Source organism: Bufo gargarizans, chromosome 7, assembly GCF_014858855.1.
Source record: "Bufo gargarizans isolate SCDJY-AF-19 chromosome 7, ASM1485885v1, whole genome shotgun sequence".
NCBI classification, from domain to species: Eukaryota; Metazoa; Chordata; class Amphibia; order Anura; family Bufonidae; genus Bufo; species Bufo gargarizans.
The window spans coordinates 202,057,029-202,072,901 of NC_058086.1; the positions used below are offsets into that span (position 1 = coordinate 202,057,029).

The window sequence follows — 15,873 nt, forward strand, 5'->3', positions numbered from 1 at the left end:
TTTTGATAAGTCTGCCTACGATTAAAGCTTTAGGTGCGAAAACACAAATACTCTCCTCCTCCTCCTCGTTTAGTCATTCGGATCCCAAACCATTACAGTATAAACTTTACTGCCCAAGGCAAAAAGACTGGGAAGCGTCTACTAAGTGCAGACTATGGCCGAATCGGGAGAATGGCGGGACGTAGCAGCTTTTTGTTCCACTCTCTGGTTTCCTTGTCAGAGAGAACATCAAACATGGTTGTGTGAAGTTTAACATCGCTATTCAGGGCATTAGGCGTAATGTAGTTGAAATTATGGTCACACAACCCTCAACTGAAGCAGCCGGCAAAAAAAGAAAAAAGAAAACAACAAAAACTATAAAGAGTCGGTGAGAATGAAAATTGTATGCTTAAAATTTTTTACGACCCTGCGTCAACCATCCTTGTAGCGCACGACTTCATGGGAAGGAAACACCCGCCACGATCCAGGAACCCAACGTCATTAAGTCGTCATGGTTTCGGCTTCAAGAAGAAGATAACGTAAGTCGACTGCTTTAAGATAGACTTTGTAAACGAAAATGGAGGAGTAGATGTGACTAATGAACACAACGGTGCAATCGAGAGATGAAATGGCTGCAGGTTCTGCTCCACTGGCGGACAACATGGTCCTAGGATACAGTGGGGCATTAAAAGAGTTTCATAGGTCCTGAGGCAAAGCTACATGAATGGAGCCTTAGTGCTGGCATCCATAATATGAATATTTGTGCTCATAAAAAGCAACATATTCTACACAAGACACGATGCTTGTAGGGTAGTATGCCAATGGAACATGCCATCATTTTTGGAGAACTTTTTTAGAACCTCCATACACCTATATTAGTTTACGGGTACAGTATTATGACTGTAAAAGGTCCATCATATCATAAAAGGCCCAGATACAAGACTGACAATGGTCTCCTAGTAATATTAGTGGCTTCTGGGTGGCTTAAGTCATTTGGTTTACAACCATAACAGAAGAAAGGGGGCCCCCATAGCAAAAAGTTCAAGGCATACCAACTCCCAGACTGTCACAGTCCCTCCCATGACAGAGGTGAGAAGATCAGAGAGACTGGCAGCACATGAGGATATCTGACCATACCATGCAGTTGATATTTTCTGCTGGAGTTGGTTGAGCTGGTGTGTTGTTCCTTTGGATCTCCTGCTCCTCCAATCTACTTTAAGCTAAGTGCATTTTGTCTTGCATTTTGCTGTTCGCTTGTGTGTGTTGTTGTCTAGGCCTCAGGGAGACGCTGGTTCCTTCATCTGGGAAGGAACCAGCAGTCTCATTCCCTGCCACCATTCCTAGGGCCTTCCAGGTTCTTCAGGGCCTAGGTTCTGGTTTATGAGTATTTCCACCTTCAGGGTCTACTCATACTGGCAGGAGTCAGGGAGAGGGCTAGGGATTTCTAGGAGGTCACCATCCCTCTTCCTCAGCTTTGAGGCCTAGACCCCGGTCTATTCCTTTTGTGTGTCAATTGGTGTTATCCCCTCCCCATTACTTGTGACACAGACATTTCTGCTTCCTTTATTAGTGAAAAACCCCTTAAAGGATGTTCTCTCTGGGGAAAACATCATTTATAGACCCTACTGAAGCATATGGAGATCTTAGAGGGAGGTCCTTGGCCTAGGACCGCCCTCCAAGAGCCAGAGCAGCACTGATCACTGGGGGGGAAGTCTAATAGGCAATAGCAAAATGAGATATCTACCAGGGGGCACCAGGAAAAGGACCTGCAGCGAGCACCTGATGAGACAACCCATGTAACTCTGAATTTAAAAAAGAGCAGCATGCCAAAAATTAAAAAAATCTTAATATACTACTAAATTAAAAACTGGTTGTGTATGCTGTTGATCCTGTAAACTATTCCATATCCCTTCGGATCTTATACCGCAGACAAGAGCTGGACTATTTGGAATTTTGGATGTCAAATTACAGGAATGTATCATGAGAAACCTCCGTCCACAGGCCCTATTAAAGCATATGGAGATCTTAAAGGGAGGACTTCTGTCTGGGATTGCCCTCTAGGAGCCAGAGCAGCACTGATCGCTGGAGGGGAAATGTCTAAACGGTCATAGCCAAATCATCTATCTACCAGGGGGCATCAGGAACTGGACTTGCAATGAGACAATTTATGTAACTCCAGATTTAAAGAAGAGCAGCATGCCAAGAATTAAAATCCAAATATACTACTAAATTGAAACTGGTTGTGTATGCTCTTGATCCGCTTCAGAGTTCCATATCCCTTCTGATCTAATACTGGAGAAAAGAACTGGACTATTCTGATTTCTGGATTTTGTATTACAGGAACGTATCATGAGAAACCACCATCTATAGACCCTGTTGAAGCATATGGAGATCTTAGAGGGAGGACATCTGCCTGGGACCACCATCTAGGAGCCAGAGCAGCATTGATCGCTGAGGGAGGGGGGGGGGATGTTTAAATGGCCATAGCAAAATACTCTATCTTCCGGTGGCATCAGGAACTAACTCCGGAATAAAGAAGAGCAGCACACCAAAAATTGTAATCCTAATATACTACTAAATTAAAACTGGTTGTGTATGCTCTCAATCCTCTTCACAACTCCATATCCCTTCTGATCTTATACTGGATACAAGAACTGGACGAATTACGAATTCTGTCGAATTACAGAAATGTCTCATGGGAAACCTCCATCTATAGACCCTATTGAAGCATATGGAGATCTTAGAGGGAGGACCTCTGTCTGGGACCACCCTCTAGGAGCCAGAGCAGCATTGACCGCTGGGGGGGAAATGTTTAACAGGCCATAGCAAAACCAGCTATCGACCAGGGGGCATCGAGAACTGGACTTGCCATGAGACAACTTATGCAACTCGAGATTAAAAGAAGAACAGCACGCCAAAAATTAAAACTTTTTGTGTATGCTCCCGATCATCTTCACGACTCCATATCTCTTCTGATCTCATATCGCAGACAAGAACTAGACTATTCGGATTTCTGGATGTCGAATTAAAGGAATTTCAATGTATTTCCATGAGGCTATCAAGGCAAACTCGAATTCGTAGTAAATTACACAGCATCAAAGCTGAGAATTTGCTGCCTGCTAAAGGAGGAAGGAGGGGGGCCCTTAAGGTCCGATCGCCTCATATTTTCATTGTTGTCAGTTCAATTTCTTTCCTCGCAGAAGATGAAAATCATGTTTACTTCTGCATTTTGATGAGGGCGCGTCAAGATTAAGCACAGCCGCTTTTCTTTCACACATTCCGCTAACGACGAGGCCGTCCTTTAATCTGCGCTAATAGACTCTGGCATCCTGAGCTTCCTCCGGCCCGAGTAAATGGCAGGACTTGTCCAGTCGCATAAGGTTGCGGCGAGTTTTCTCGGCTGCCTAGGGAATGTGACTACTTAACTTCAGTGATTTGTTAATACGCTGGAATTACTAATTAATGAATAAACAGCTCCAGTTAGAAAAAAAATAAAAAATAAAAAAATTCTAGAAGAAGAGAAAGAGGGAATAGGGAGAACGGCCCGGGGATAAATCATAGCAACATAATAATTAGCAGCGGCGTAAGGAGGAGAAAATAACACATGCAAAGGAATATAAAAGAAAAAAAGAAATTTGTCCGCGGGGCGTGCGAATCAAGGAAAGTTTGTCAAAAATATTTTTAAAACATGGAAAAAAATTATAATAATATTTATGTAAAATGATAAAGTTGTATAAGGAAAAAAATGGCGTCCCTCAGAAACGAATGCTGGTCATACACGATACAACCGTCTCCTAAACGGCTCTCTCACGACTCCACCATACACAAGCACACTCGGTTCAGCCGAGCATGCATGTGCTGTGGATGGGATTATGGAGAAAGCCTCAGCCAGACACTTCTGACGGGAACTTATCTCCTCATGAAGAAAAGGATTGGACATGTTGAAATCCTACAATACGATCTCTATCACCCCAAAAGCCTTCCATCTTGGGAAACTCAGGAGGCCACCATACACATTAGATGGTCGGCTGATCCTGCCGAAATAAAAAACTAGAATATCGATATGTCTTATTCAGCTAGCGACTACCCGCCTACAGTACGAAGCCCTCTTAGGCCTCGTGCATGAGCCCATATCCATTTTGCGGTCCGTGTGCCTTCCGGATTTCTTTTGTGGACCCATGGACTTCAGTGGGTCCTTGGTCCGCATTTTTCAGACATAGTCTATCTTTTTGCGGAACGGACATACAGATGCGAAAAGTACATGGGTGATCCGTGTGCTTTCTGCATCCCTATGTCTGTTCTGCAAAAAGATAGAACATGTCCTATACTTGAACCATGGACCTATTGAAGTCATTGGGTCTGCAAAAAATGCGGATGCAACATGGACGGTATCAGTATTTTACGGATCCGCAATTTGCGGACATAAAAATACATATGGTTGTGTGCATGAGGCCTTAAGAAGGTGGACCTCTGATGTGTCCTGAACTTCTCCCTAATGGGGGTGGTTGAAGGCTGTGATCCCCACCAATAGCTAGAATGAGGGGGCAGTGGAACACAGTTTAACGGGCATCTGTCAGCAGTTTTGTCCCTATGACACTGGCTGACCTGTTACATGTGCACTTGGCAGCTGAAGGCATCTGTGTTGGTCCCATGTTCATATGTGTCCGTATTACTGAGAAAAGGGATGTTTTAATATATGCAAATGAGCCTCTAGGAGCAATGGGGGCGTTACCATTACTCCTAGAGGCTCTGCTCTCTATGCAACTGCCGCGCCCTCTGCACTTTGATTGACAGGCCAGGTGTGATGATGTTTACACTGCCTGGCCCTGTCAAAGTGCAGAGGGTGCGGCAGTTGCAGAGAGAGCTGAGCCTCTAGGTGTAATGGTAACGCCCCCGTTGCACCTAGAGGCTGATTTGCACATATTAAGACATCATTTTTCTCAGCAATGCAGACACATATGAACATGGGACCAACACAGATGCCTTCAGCTGCCAAGTGCACATGTAACAGGTCAGCCAGTGCCATAGGTACAAGTCTGGTGACAGATGCCTTTTAAAGGGATTGTCCAGAATTAGAAAAATATAGCTGCTTTCTTCCAAAAATAGCGTTGTACCTGTTCACGGGTTTTGGCTTGCGAAGTGAACAGGGCTGAGCTGCAGTACCACACACAACCTGTGCACAGGGGTGGCACTGTTTCTGGAAGAAAGCAGCCATAGACTTGCACTGCAGTCCTTCAGGTCAAGCTACTAGTGGGGGTTATGAAGTTTGTTATAAAGTTTATAAAGTTTAATTTTCGCTAAAACATTTCATCATTTCAAGAAAACAGCTGCCGAGACCGACATTCCTTATACAAGGGGCTCATCTCTACACAACACCCTCCCAAAGCATACATCGAAAAAGTAGAGAGCGGCAGGGACCGGATGGAAGTAAGCCCCTCCGACACTGATACAAACATACCTTTAACTAAGTCTTTGGCTCACAAAAAAGTAAAGTAAATTAAAAAAGTCTGCATCTTTCCCCAATGTGCCCATTTTTCAGTCTTGTATCGGTATGAAAGGGGTTAAAAGTGGAGATGTTCTGCGGGATTATGTCCAGTCCTCCCCTCTCATCTAGTATCTGAGTCAGGCAATGTTTCAGCCATCCCCTGGATACGCTTCCTTTCTTCCTCCCTTCTGACACCTGCCATAACGCGATTACCCGACTCTCTCCACAGATGTTGCATAATACAACACATTAATGAAGATATCAGAGAACTCGGCGGCGGCAGCGCCTCCAACGACGCAACGTTACAATGAAACGAAAATACTGCAGGCAGTCAGCCAAACGCATGTATTCTATTACTACAATAAAATCTAAAAGGGATTGTCCACAAAACAGGGCTGCTTACTTCCAGAAACAGCGCCACACCTGTCCATGGGTTGTATCTGGTATTGCAGCTCAGCTCCACTGAAATGAATGCAATCCAATAAGCTGCAATACCACACACAACCTGTGGACAGGTGTGGCGCTGTTTTCTAAAAGACAGCAGCCATTCTGGACAACCCCTTTAAAGGCTTCCCATGAGATAAAGCTGCAAAATGTCAAAACACAAATAACAGTTTCCCATCCTCCTATGTCAGAATATACATTGTTGCCAACAGTCCCCAATTTGTTGGGCGTGCCTCAAATTTTCAGAGACAATCCCAGCAAATTTGTCTTGTTTTGGTCAAAAAAATGGGTGAGGCTTCTGTAAGCCCGACCCAGAAGTGGTCATTCCTGGTGGGTTAAGGTGATTGCTCGAGGGTGGGGTTTAAAGCTCACAAATCTAGTATGGAATATGTCATCAATAGTGGTCCATGAGCTGGGACCACCACCATTCGCTAGAATGAAGAGACCTGTGACTCTATGCTTGTCTATTTCTCAAGGTACATTCAATAAATTACCCAAAGGCATATCCATTGCATCTCCCTCACTGAAATTCTACGTGTAGCTTGTGTCACTAGGGGAATAAGGATAGCGAGTTCCCTATCTTCCACTGATTATACAAGAGATTGCCAGAGATCTCATGTTCATATGTGTCTGCACTGCTGAGAAAAATGATGTTTTAATATATGCAAATGAGCCTCTAGGAGCAACGGGGGCGTTACCATTACACCTAGAGGCTCAGCTCTCTCTGCAACTGCCGCACCCTCTCCACTTGGATTGACAGGGTCAGGCAGTGTAAACGTCATCTCGCCTGTCCTGTCAATCAAAGTGGAGAGGGCTTATAGGTGTAATTAGATCTGCTCATCACTGCGGTTGCGATGGCGAGCAGGTACATAGGGAAGAGAAGGCAGCACTCGTAGGAGAGCGGTCTTCTCTTCAAACAGCGGATGGGCAGGGTGCCGGGAGTCATACCCCCGCCAATCTGAAATTGATGACCAATCCTGAAGATAGGTCTTCAATAAAAATAAAGCGGACAACCCAATTAAGAATTATGGGTTCTTCCAGTGCAGCAGAACAGTTTTTGATCATAGAGGGAAGGGGGGGGGGGGGTTCTCGAGCAGGGGATCCCACCCATTATGTCCATACAGCCCCTCCCCCATGATCAGCGGTCATGGTCCCTAAGGTCAGTCATTGTGATTAGCTCCACTAACCCGCCATGCCAGTTCTATCCATATCTTCCCGGGGGTCCCCTTTAAACCCTATAAAATGCACAGACCGTTATATACCGCAACAGAACTGAATTTCCGATAGACGGAGTTATGAAGTCTCAGAGCGTGCGCCATCCATGACTTATGCCGACGACGGTACAATGCTATTTCACGGCAAGGTTATGAGCCAAGTAGTCAAACCGCGCTTAGCATGTGACCTCTCAGCCGCCTCCACCGACTGTGCGTAGTCCGTACGTCCATAAGTGATAAAGGGTTAATAAGATTAGAAAAAAAAAGTTATACTTTAATCAAAACTGGTGCCTCCTCGTCTGTGGTATTGTCTGGTATTGCAGCTTGCCTGTACGGCATTGCTTGGCCATATGTATTATGCCGCCATATGGTACCTACATTCAGGCTTCTAGGATAGGGCAGCTGGGTAGTATGGCACGAGACAGAACATACTACAATGGAGTGTGCCTCCATATGACATCAGAGACCCATAAAGGTACGGTATGGACTCTTTAGGGACCATATTACACGTCCATAAAAGATGGATCCGTAACATGCAAGCATCAGGCCTCAAAAGCGCATAATATTGAGCCGCAATACCGAGCACAGCCTCTACGGCACATATGGCGCTGTGCTTGCTGAAGAGTATGCAGCACCACGGCCTCTTCAAACAGCTGATCGGCATGGGGGTGTCAGGAGTCGGACCTCTACCAGTCAGAAATTAAAGGGGTATTCTGGTTATGTTAAAGGGGTTGTATTATCTTGGACATTGGGGGCATATCACTAGAATATGCCCCCATTGTTTGATAGGTGCAGGTCCTACCTCTGGGACCTGCACCTATCCTTAAAAAGGAGCCTGCAAAATGACAGCGCACGCGTGACCGACCTCCATATATTTTAATGGGAGTGCCGGAAATAGCCAAGCGGTACGCATGGCAATGAATGGGAAGGGCACCGCGCAAAAGCGGCCACCGCTCCTTTCACTTCTATGGGTCTGACGGAAATAGTTATCCAGCACTCGGCTATTTTCAGCGCTCCATTAGAAATGAATGAAGTGTGGCCGCGCATGAGCAGTGCACCCTCCGTCACTTTGCGGCCTCCGTTCTAAGGATAGGTATCAGGCGTTGGGGGTATATCCTAGCGATATGCCCTCAATGTCCAAGATGATACAACCCCTTTAAGTTAGCTCTTATCCACAGGATAGGGGAAAACTGTTAGGCCTCTTTTACACGAGCGTGTCCGGATTAGGTCCAGATTTGTCCCGGTGCATTGCGGCAAACCCGCGCGAGTAGGTACCCAATTGCAGTCAGTTTTGACTGCGATTGCGTTCCGTTGTTCAGTTTTAATCGTGCGGGTGCAATGCGTTTTGCACGCGCGTGATAAAAAACTGAATGTGGTACCCAGACCCGAACTCAGACTTCTTCACAGAAGTTCAGGTTTGGGTTCAAGGTTGTGTAGATTGTATTATTTTCCCTTATAACATGGTTATAAGGTAAAATAATAGCATTTTGAATACAGAATGCATAGTACAATAAAGCTGGAGGGGTTAATTTTTTTTTAACTCACCTTAATCCACTTGTTCGCGCAGCCGGCATCTCTTCTGTCTTCATCTGTGAGGAAAAGGACCTTTGATGACGTCACTACGCTCATCACATGGTCCGTCACATGATCCATTACCATTGTGATGGATCATGTGATGGACCATGTGATGAATGTAGTGACATCATCAAAGGTCCTATTCCTCACAGATGAAGACAGAAGAGAAGCCGGCTGCGCGAACAAGTGGATTAAGGTGAGTTAAATTATTTGTATTTATTTTTTAACCCCTCCAGCGCTATTGTACTATGCATTCTGTATTCAGAATGCTATTATTTTCCCTTATAACCATGTTCTAAGGGAAAATAATAAAGATCGGGTCCCCACCCCGATCGTCTCCTAGCAACCGTGCGTGAAAATCGCACCGCATCCGCACTTCTATGGGGTCTGCGTTGCGTGAAAAACGCACAAAATAGAGCATGCTGCGATTTTCACGCAACGCACAAGTGATGCGTGAAAATCACTGCTCATGTGCACAGCCCCATAGAAATGAATGGGTCCGAATTCAGTGCGGGTGCAATGTGTTCAACTCGCGCATTGCACCCGCGCGGAAAACTCGCCCCGTGTGAAAGGGGCCTTACATCAGTGGGAGTCCCAGCTGTAGGACCCCCACCGTTCACGAGAACAGGGACTCTGAAGCCTGTGGTGCCCCTCAAAATGAACAGAACTGTCGGTCGGGCAAGGGCGAAGCTGCTCCATTAATTTCAGGGGGCTCCATGGAGTACGGGGTCCCATACTATTCTCATGACTATGTTGTGCCATTCCTCGATTATTCCTGCTAGATGTTTATGAATGAATTACCAACTGGTGTCTTCCTGGCAAATGTAGCTCATACTACTTATTACCCCTGACTCTGATTGGTGGGGGTCCCAGCAGTGGGATCCCGTGGATAGGGGATAACTTAACATAACCAGAATACCCCTTTAAGGACCCTTCCCGATGATAGGTCATCGATATTTAATTCCTGGAAAACCCCTTTAGTGTGAGGTGAGAAAAACCTGTAATAAGAGTGCTGATGGGGGGAAACTGTCAGCATGGCGAAGACAGGTACCAGAATTTTACATAGTTAGGGCTCATGCATACAAATGTATTTTTTTTCGTGTCCGTTCCATTTTTTTTGCAGAACCATTCACTTCAATGGGGCAAAAAAAAAAAAAAAGAAATGACTCCGTGTGCATTCCGTGTCCATATGTTCCAATTGCCGTTCCGCAAAAAAAAAGAATATGTCCTATTATTGTCCGCATTACGGACAAGGACAGGACTTTTCTATTAGGGGCCAGATGTTTCGTTCACCAAAATGTGGAAAGCACGCGGCTGGTATCCGTGTTTTGCAGATCTGCAATTTGAGGACTGTAAAACATCCAACGGTCGTCTGCATGAGCCCTTACAGAGTTAATACGATTAAAAAAGGACATATGCCCATCAAGTTCAACCGAGGGATGGGTGGGGTTTTGAACTGTAGAAAATGTTGCTTTGATCTTGACTAATTTTATAAAATCAGTACCAGATATCTAAAGGGGGACTCCGCTACATTGTATAATAGTGACCTGGTGGCAGCAATCAAAATGGGGTGCAACTTTGTAATATCCAAGCCCATCCCAACCAACTGGCCAAGTAATCGTAGAACTATCCCGAGGACCAAGCCACAATGGCTGCAGTTTATTAAAAGTTCACCATAAATGGGTGGTTTCACCATTTTGGACAAAGTCTTGGTCACTTCATCATGAAGGAGTTCTCTTGTGTGATGAAGCTCTTGTGTCAAAAAAAATGGCCTCCTCTATGTAGGAGAAGACTTCCCAAAGGAGATGTCTGGGAGGTGCCCTTACAAAGGGTAAAATATTAGCTGATTGGACCCGTCCACCATCATCCCATCTAAAAGTTAGAATCTTTAAGATGATGACCAGTCAGATCAAATCTACTGCACTATGGTGCCAGTGTACCCAACATGATGGATGTGAGTGCCATAATGAGATCTTGTATCTGGAAATCTAATGTAGATAATGAGGATATCAAAAAGATTATGGCTTGTATAGAAATTAAAGGCACGTCCCTAAGGCTGCATACATCGCTAGATGCCCTTACAGAGGACCTGTCACCACACCTGACATGTCTGCATTAGTAAATAATTGCACCCCACACTAAATGACCATCTAAACTTATGTTGTGCCGTTCCTTTATTACTCCTACTAGATGTTTATGAATTAATTACCAACTGGTCTCTTGCTGTCAAACGTCGTTCCTACGACACTTTAGGGAAAAGTTGACCTATGTTGATTTTCTAAATGGTGCATCATATGGACCACCCAAAAGGGAGGTCATCTCTACAGAACAAGCTACAGGTAGCCCACAATTGCAAAGACATATTAGGCGCCAGGTATAACAACTTTTCACAAATGAATACTAACTCAATCTGAAGTATATCGAGAAATTAGGCTTGGGCATCCAGGATAAAGAATACCTTGCCCAAGAATGTGACCACCCAACAGCAAAGAACTGAATTGGGGCATCATCCATGCTTAATGATGTCCATAGAAGACAAGAGGTGACTACTGAACTTCCTCATCTCCAACTTTAATGTTCTACTACTTTCTACCAGTGGTAAGAAGTTCTGTAAACATTCCCACCTTCCCACCCAATGCAAGTCTTTGTCTTTCATCATAACATTGTATTCACTTGCCACCATGCCAATATATTCGGTCTACGTCACCCTTTTGAGACCAACAACCTAACTTCTTTGGCCACCTCAAAGAATATGCCTGATCTTCAAGCTGATGATACAAGAAAGAGCTTCGAGATGGATGCTGAACATCAAGTCCGAGTGCAATCTCAGTACAAGACGACCAAGATGGTGTAGTCATCTTGGAAATACCACCACTTCCTACCACCTTATCTGGATTAGTTGAGGTGACACCAAGATATTTGGCACCTTCTAAACACTTTGCAAAAAATAATGTAAGGTGTCCCCTCTTCTGTGTATCCAGGATTTATATCTTACTCTATCAGATTTAGGACAGCATGACCGAGAATAAGATAAGAACTGACATCTGTTGGATTATTTTTTTTTTAGCTGAGACAACTTGAGTATTTTTGGACAGCAGCTTGACAAACAAGTGTCTAAGATGAGCATCTAGTGAAAAGTGACGGGTCTTCTTTCCACTCTGCGTCTGACAAGCCAGCCAATCTGCCAGGCAATACCTTACGAGAATGACGGAGGAGTTCAATTGACTTCACATCCCATGCTTGGTGTACATCTCCGCCGACCACTGAATTATACATTAACGCATTTCAAAAACCTGTCCCTCCTTTCTCCAGTCAAACGTACAACGCTTACACGCAGCAACGGTGACATTGGAAAGTGGCCAAAAATATGGCAATAATAGACAACACATTTTTGGATTTTTTGGGGCAAAGTTTGGTGCTGCCTATAGATGTTATACACTTATAGTTCCTGAGCCTCCTCTGCATCCATCTATCTGAACTCACTTCCCAAGTCCTAGAAAACCAGTCCCTTGAAGGTACAGTAAAATCTCCGTAATTTAAGATTATTGCAAAAGAGCAAAGGGCAGAAAAGGCATTTTAGTGCCCTCGTTTCGACACTTAACGCTCTTCATTACGGGGGTTAAACGAGTTTCTCTAACGCAAGTCCTTAAAGTAGCTTATATCATAAACAAAATCTACGGCGCCGCCTGACAGCCCCTAATATATTTCCACCGCATTTAAGTAAAACTATAAAATTTAAAAGTATATTGAGTGCTAGAATGACATAACTGATCGGACGGAGAGGGAAAAAGACATCTGGAATCGGAACACTTGCAAAAAAATTCACATCATATTTTTTCTAAAAATTTCAAAAATGTCTCCATTTACACGTGATCGATACTATCTACCTATGACACAGGTCGACAACCATTACAGAATACACATAGATCAATTTTTTTTTTTTTACACCACGACACATTATTACAAATAAGCCAGACAATCTCATCAAAACGACGGCAAAAAGCGTAAAATCATTCCACAGTCGTCCATCCATAGGTCCCCGATTAAAGCCTATATAACGCGATAACCTCTCGAGGGTGGAATTTTATGTCACAGCTTTATCACATCTAGCTCAGCCCCGAACGTTAGGAAGTGGATTTCTAAAATAAGTTTTTTTTTTTTACTAAAAATAATATAAAAATATATCAAATAATCTTTTTTTTTTTTTTATAATAATGAAATATAAAAATATATAAAGTAATATATATGTTTTTAATCATATTATTCATCAGAATAATTACAAATAATAGAATTTGACATGGAATTTTTATTTCTTTTTGGGGAGGCGGTCTGGCTTGCCCCTTAAAAATCATGAATAATACAACGCCATCATACATTTTTAAAAGGAGAATTTCTGCACGAAATTTTTGAAATGTCAAATCCGGCTTTGACATGATACATCCGTGACACTGCGCTGATAATTCCGCACCTTTTGCTTCCATCAGAGGCCAGCGTTTGTAACAGTCCATTTCTGCATAAGTGAACTTGTAGGCTTGCTAACCCAGAGCCAGCAGCCAGCCTGTACTTGACAACAGCTCAGTAGAAGCTTTGTTTGATCTCCACTGCACTCCTTAATCTAGGTTGTCAAGGTTCACTTGTTGAAGACTGTTTACTTATTCGCCCCCCCTTTCTTTAAAAAAAAAAAAAAAGAGGTTTTTTTTCCCCTTCTCTCACTCAGACAATGACTAATCCGGAGACTACAGAACAGAAAAGAGAATGCTTCCACAGCAATATATTAAACATACAATACTTCTCTTTGGTGGCTTACTTGGGATCTCACATTTTTAGGGAGCTGAGTTTCTTTCTTTTTTTTTTTTTTTTTTTTTACTTTTGGCAGGAGAAAAATAAAATCACAAGAAAAACTGAAATAAAATAAATAAATAAAAATCAGAAAACCATATTTCTTATCTATAGGTCTGCATGTATATTGTAATACACACCTGGCTGACGTCTTGATTTCAAAAACTAAATGTAAGATTTAATTTTCCCTTCCATCATTTACAACCGGGGGCCTGGAAAGAAAAATACAATATCACTAACAGCTTATATGGCATGGAATTTTTTTTTATTTTTTAACACAAAAAAAAATCTAGGACCAGCTGCACTTTAAAGCTCTGCAAAATACAATAGGAAGTGTGTGAACTTTCCTAGACAGCTCTAGACACAGGTGATCCATCTAAACTTTGCAGGTACATCATGTTTTAGTGCATAAGGAGAAAAAATTAAATAAAAAAACTTCCCGGCAACACAATAATATATTCCATTTATTATTATTATTAATTATAATAATTGTATCAATCATAACAATAAACTTGCAACACGTCTGCTCTCTTGATGCCTGAACATATTATTTTCATTTGGATTTTTTATTTTTAACTGCATATTGTGCATCCGTATAAAAAAAATAAAAAGATCATCATGTCAGATGGTTCAAAGCCCCGGCGTTTATAATTTATAATCATTATAATCATCTTACAGATGGTATTTGTAGAAAAAGACTTGGAAATTATTATACCAGCAATTACAAGGGAAGGGAAGGCTGTCAACTTTTACTGGCATTTGGAATAAACTTTGCTCAGTAATTTTTATCTACAGAGGTTATTTTTGGCTCTCATTCCTCTCCAATGATTTTATTTTTTTCATTTACTTATTTAATTTTTTTTCCCCCGCATGTCACTCTCTCTCCCATGAGAGCTTACATTTGCATGCACTAATAAAGAAAGAATGGATACCATGGATGGGGACAGGTGGAGAGTTTTATTTCCCATTAGACACAGAACAATTTGTAACAGATTTCTTAAAATATTTCTTATTTTCTTTTACAAAAACTTTTGCAATACAGACAGCAGTATGATGTTAAGGAGGATGCAGAAGAAATACGAAGGCAAGGGGAAGACATGCATGGGGGTGATATGGAGCCAGAAGAGTGAGGCTTAAGCTGAATCACTTCCTTGTAAGATATTTAAGTAAAACTGTAAGGAGCCCAGTTGTTCCAATAAGTAGCTCGGGAAGTTTTGAAACTTTTAATAAGCATAAGGAAGATGTTCCTCAGCCTTAACATGCCGAGCATTTATGGGCTAATATTTAGCCTGTGCCCCATGGTCATACTCCATGGGCCTTTATTTTTTTGGTAAAATTGACCCTTAATACAATGAAGAAGCAAAAAGTACCAACATTTCCTCAAATGGAATATTATTCTGGAGATTCGCCCATTTAATTTGCCAATTTGTAATCTGAGCTATTCCAGGCAATGCAGACGCTGGATCTAGAGAGCCAAGGTAATAAACCTGTATATATATATATATATATATATATATATACCACATGAACAGAGGTGAGCGCATGAGTAATAAAGGACCGAGAGTGGGGAAGTAGTCCTTATGGGTCTCACAGAATGTCTGAGCTTCTTAAAGAGGCATCTCAAAGACATCAATTGGGATGAGATCCTCACTGGAACCCTTATCATTGCAACTTTGGAAAGTTAAGAAATCTTCTGTTCTGCTGACAAATACATGAAATAGGAAGAGCTACACCCCAATAGATGAAAGTGACAAGAAGGTCAGATAGTTGTAGAGACTGTGTCTGTCCAGAAAACAATAGTTTCCAAAATGTAAGATTTTGTTTCTCAGCCTCTTCCACTCCAAACCAAACTGGTTTTACCGTCCTGAGTTAAGTTTTCAAATAACTCCCCATGGATTCTCCCGGACCATTTTACTGAGCGCCCCAAATCAATCCCATCTTCTCTATTCTGTATGTACAAAACTAGCTAGCAATGGCACCCCTTCAGTAGTAAGTATATATAAATGTCTCTCTTCAGAAGTTACTAGGTACCCACGCCACCCCTTCAGTAGTAACTATGTAGCCATGTCATACCCTCAGTAGTAACTATGTAGCCATGTCATACCCTCAGTAGTAACTATGTAGCCATGGCACCTCTTCAGTAGTAAGTATGTATAAATGTCACCCTTCAGAAGTTACTAGGTACCCATATCACCCTTTCAGTAGTAACTATGTAGCCATGCCACCCCTTCAATAGTAACTATGTAGCCATGCCACCCCTTCAGTAGTAAATATGTAGCCATTCACCCCTTCAATAGTCACTATGTAGCCATGCCACCCCTTCAATAGTCACTATGT

At 42.6% G+C, this 15,873-nt stretch overlaps 1 long non-coding RNA gene across 2 annotated transcripts in view; it reads right to left on the bottom strand.

The window, feature by feature from the left end:
• Window positions 1-15,873, bottom strand: part of LOC122943729 — a 272,566-nt gene that overhangs the window by 254,947 nt on the left and 1,746 nt on the right. For both annotated transcript variants that reach the window (XR_006390892.1, XR_006390893.1), the window contains exon 2: window positions 13,677-13,748. This is a non-coding gene — a long non-coding RNA (uncharacterized LOC122943729). The remainder of the gene's footprint in view (window positions 1-13,676; window positions 13,749-15,873) is intronic.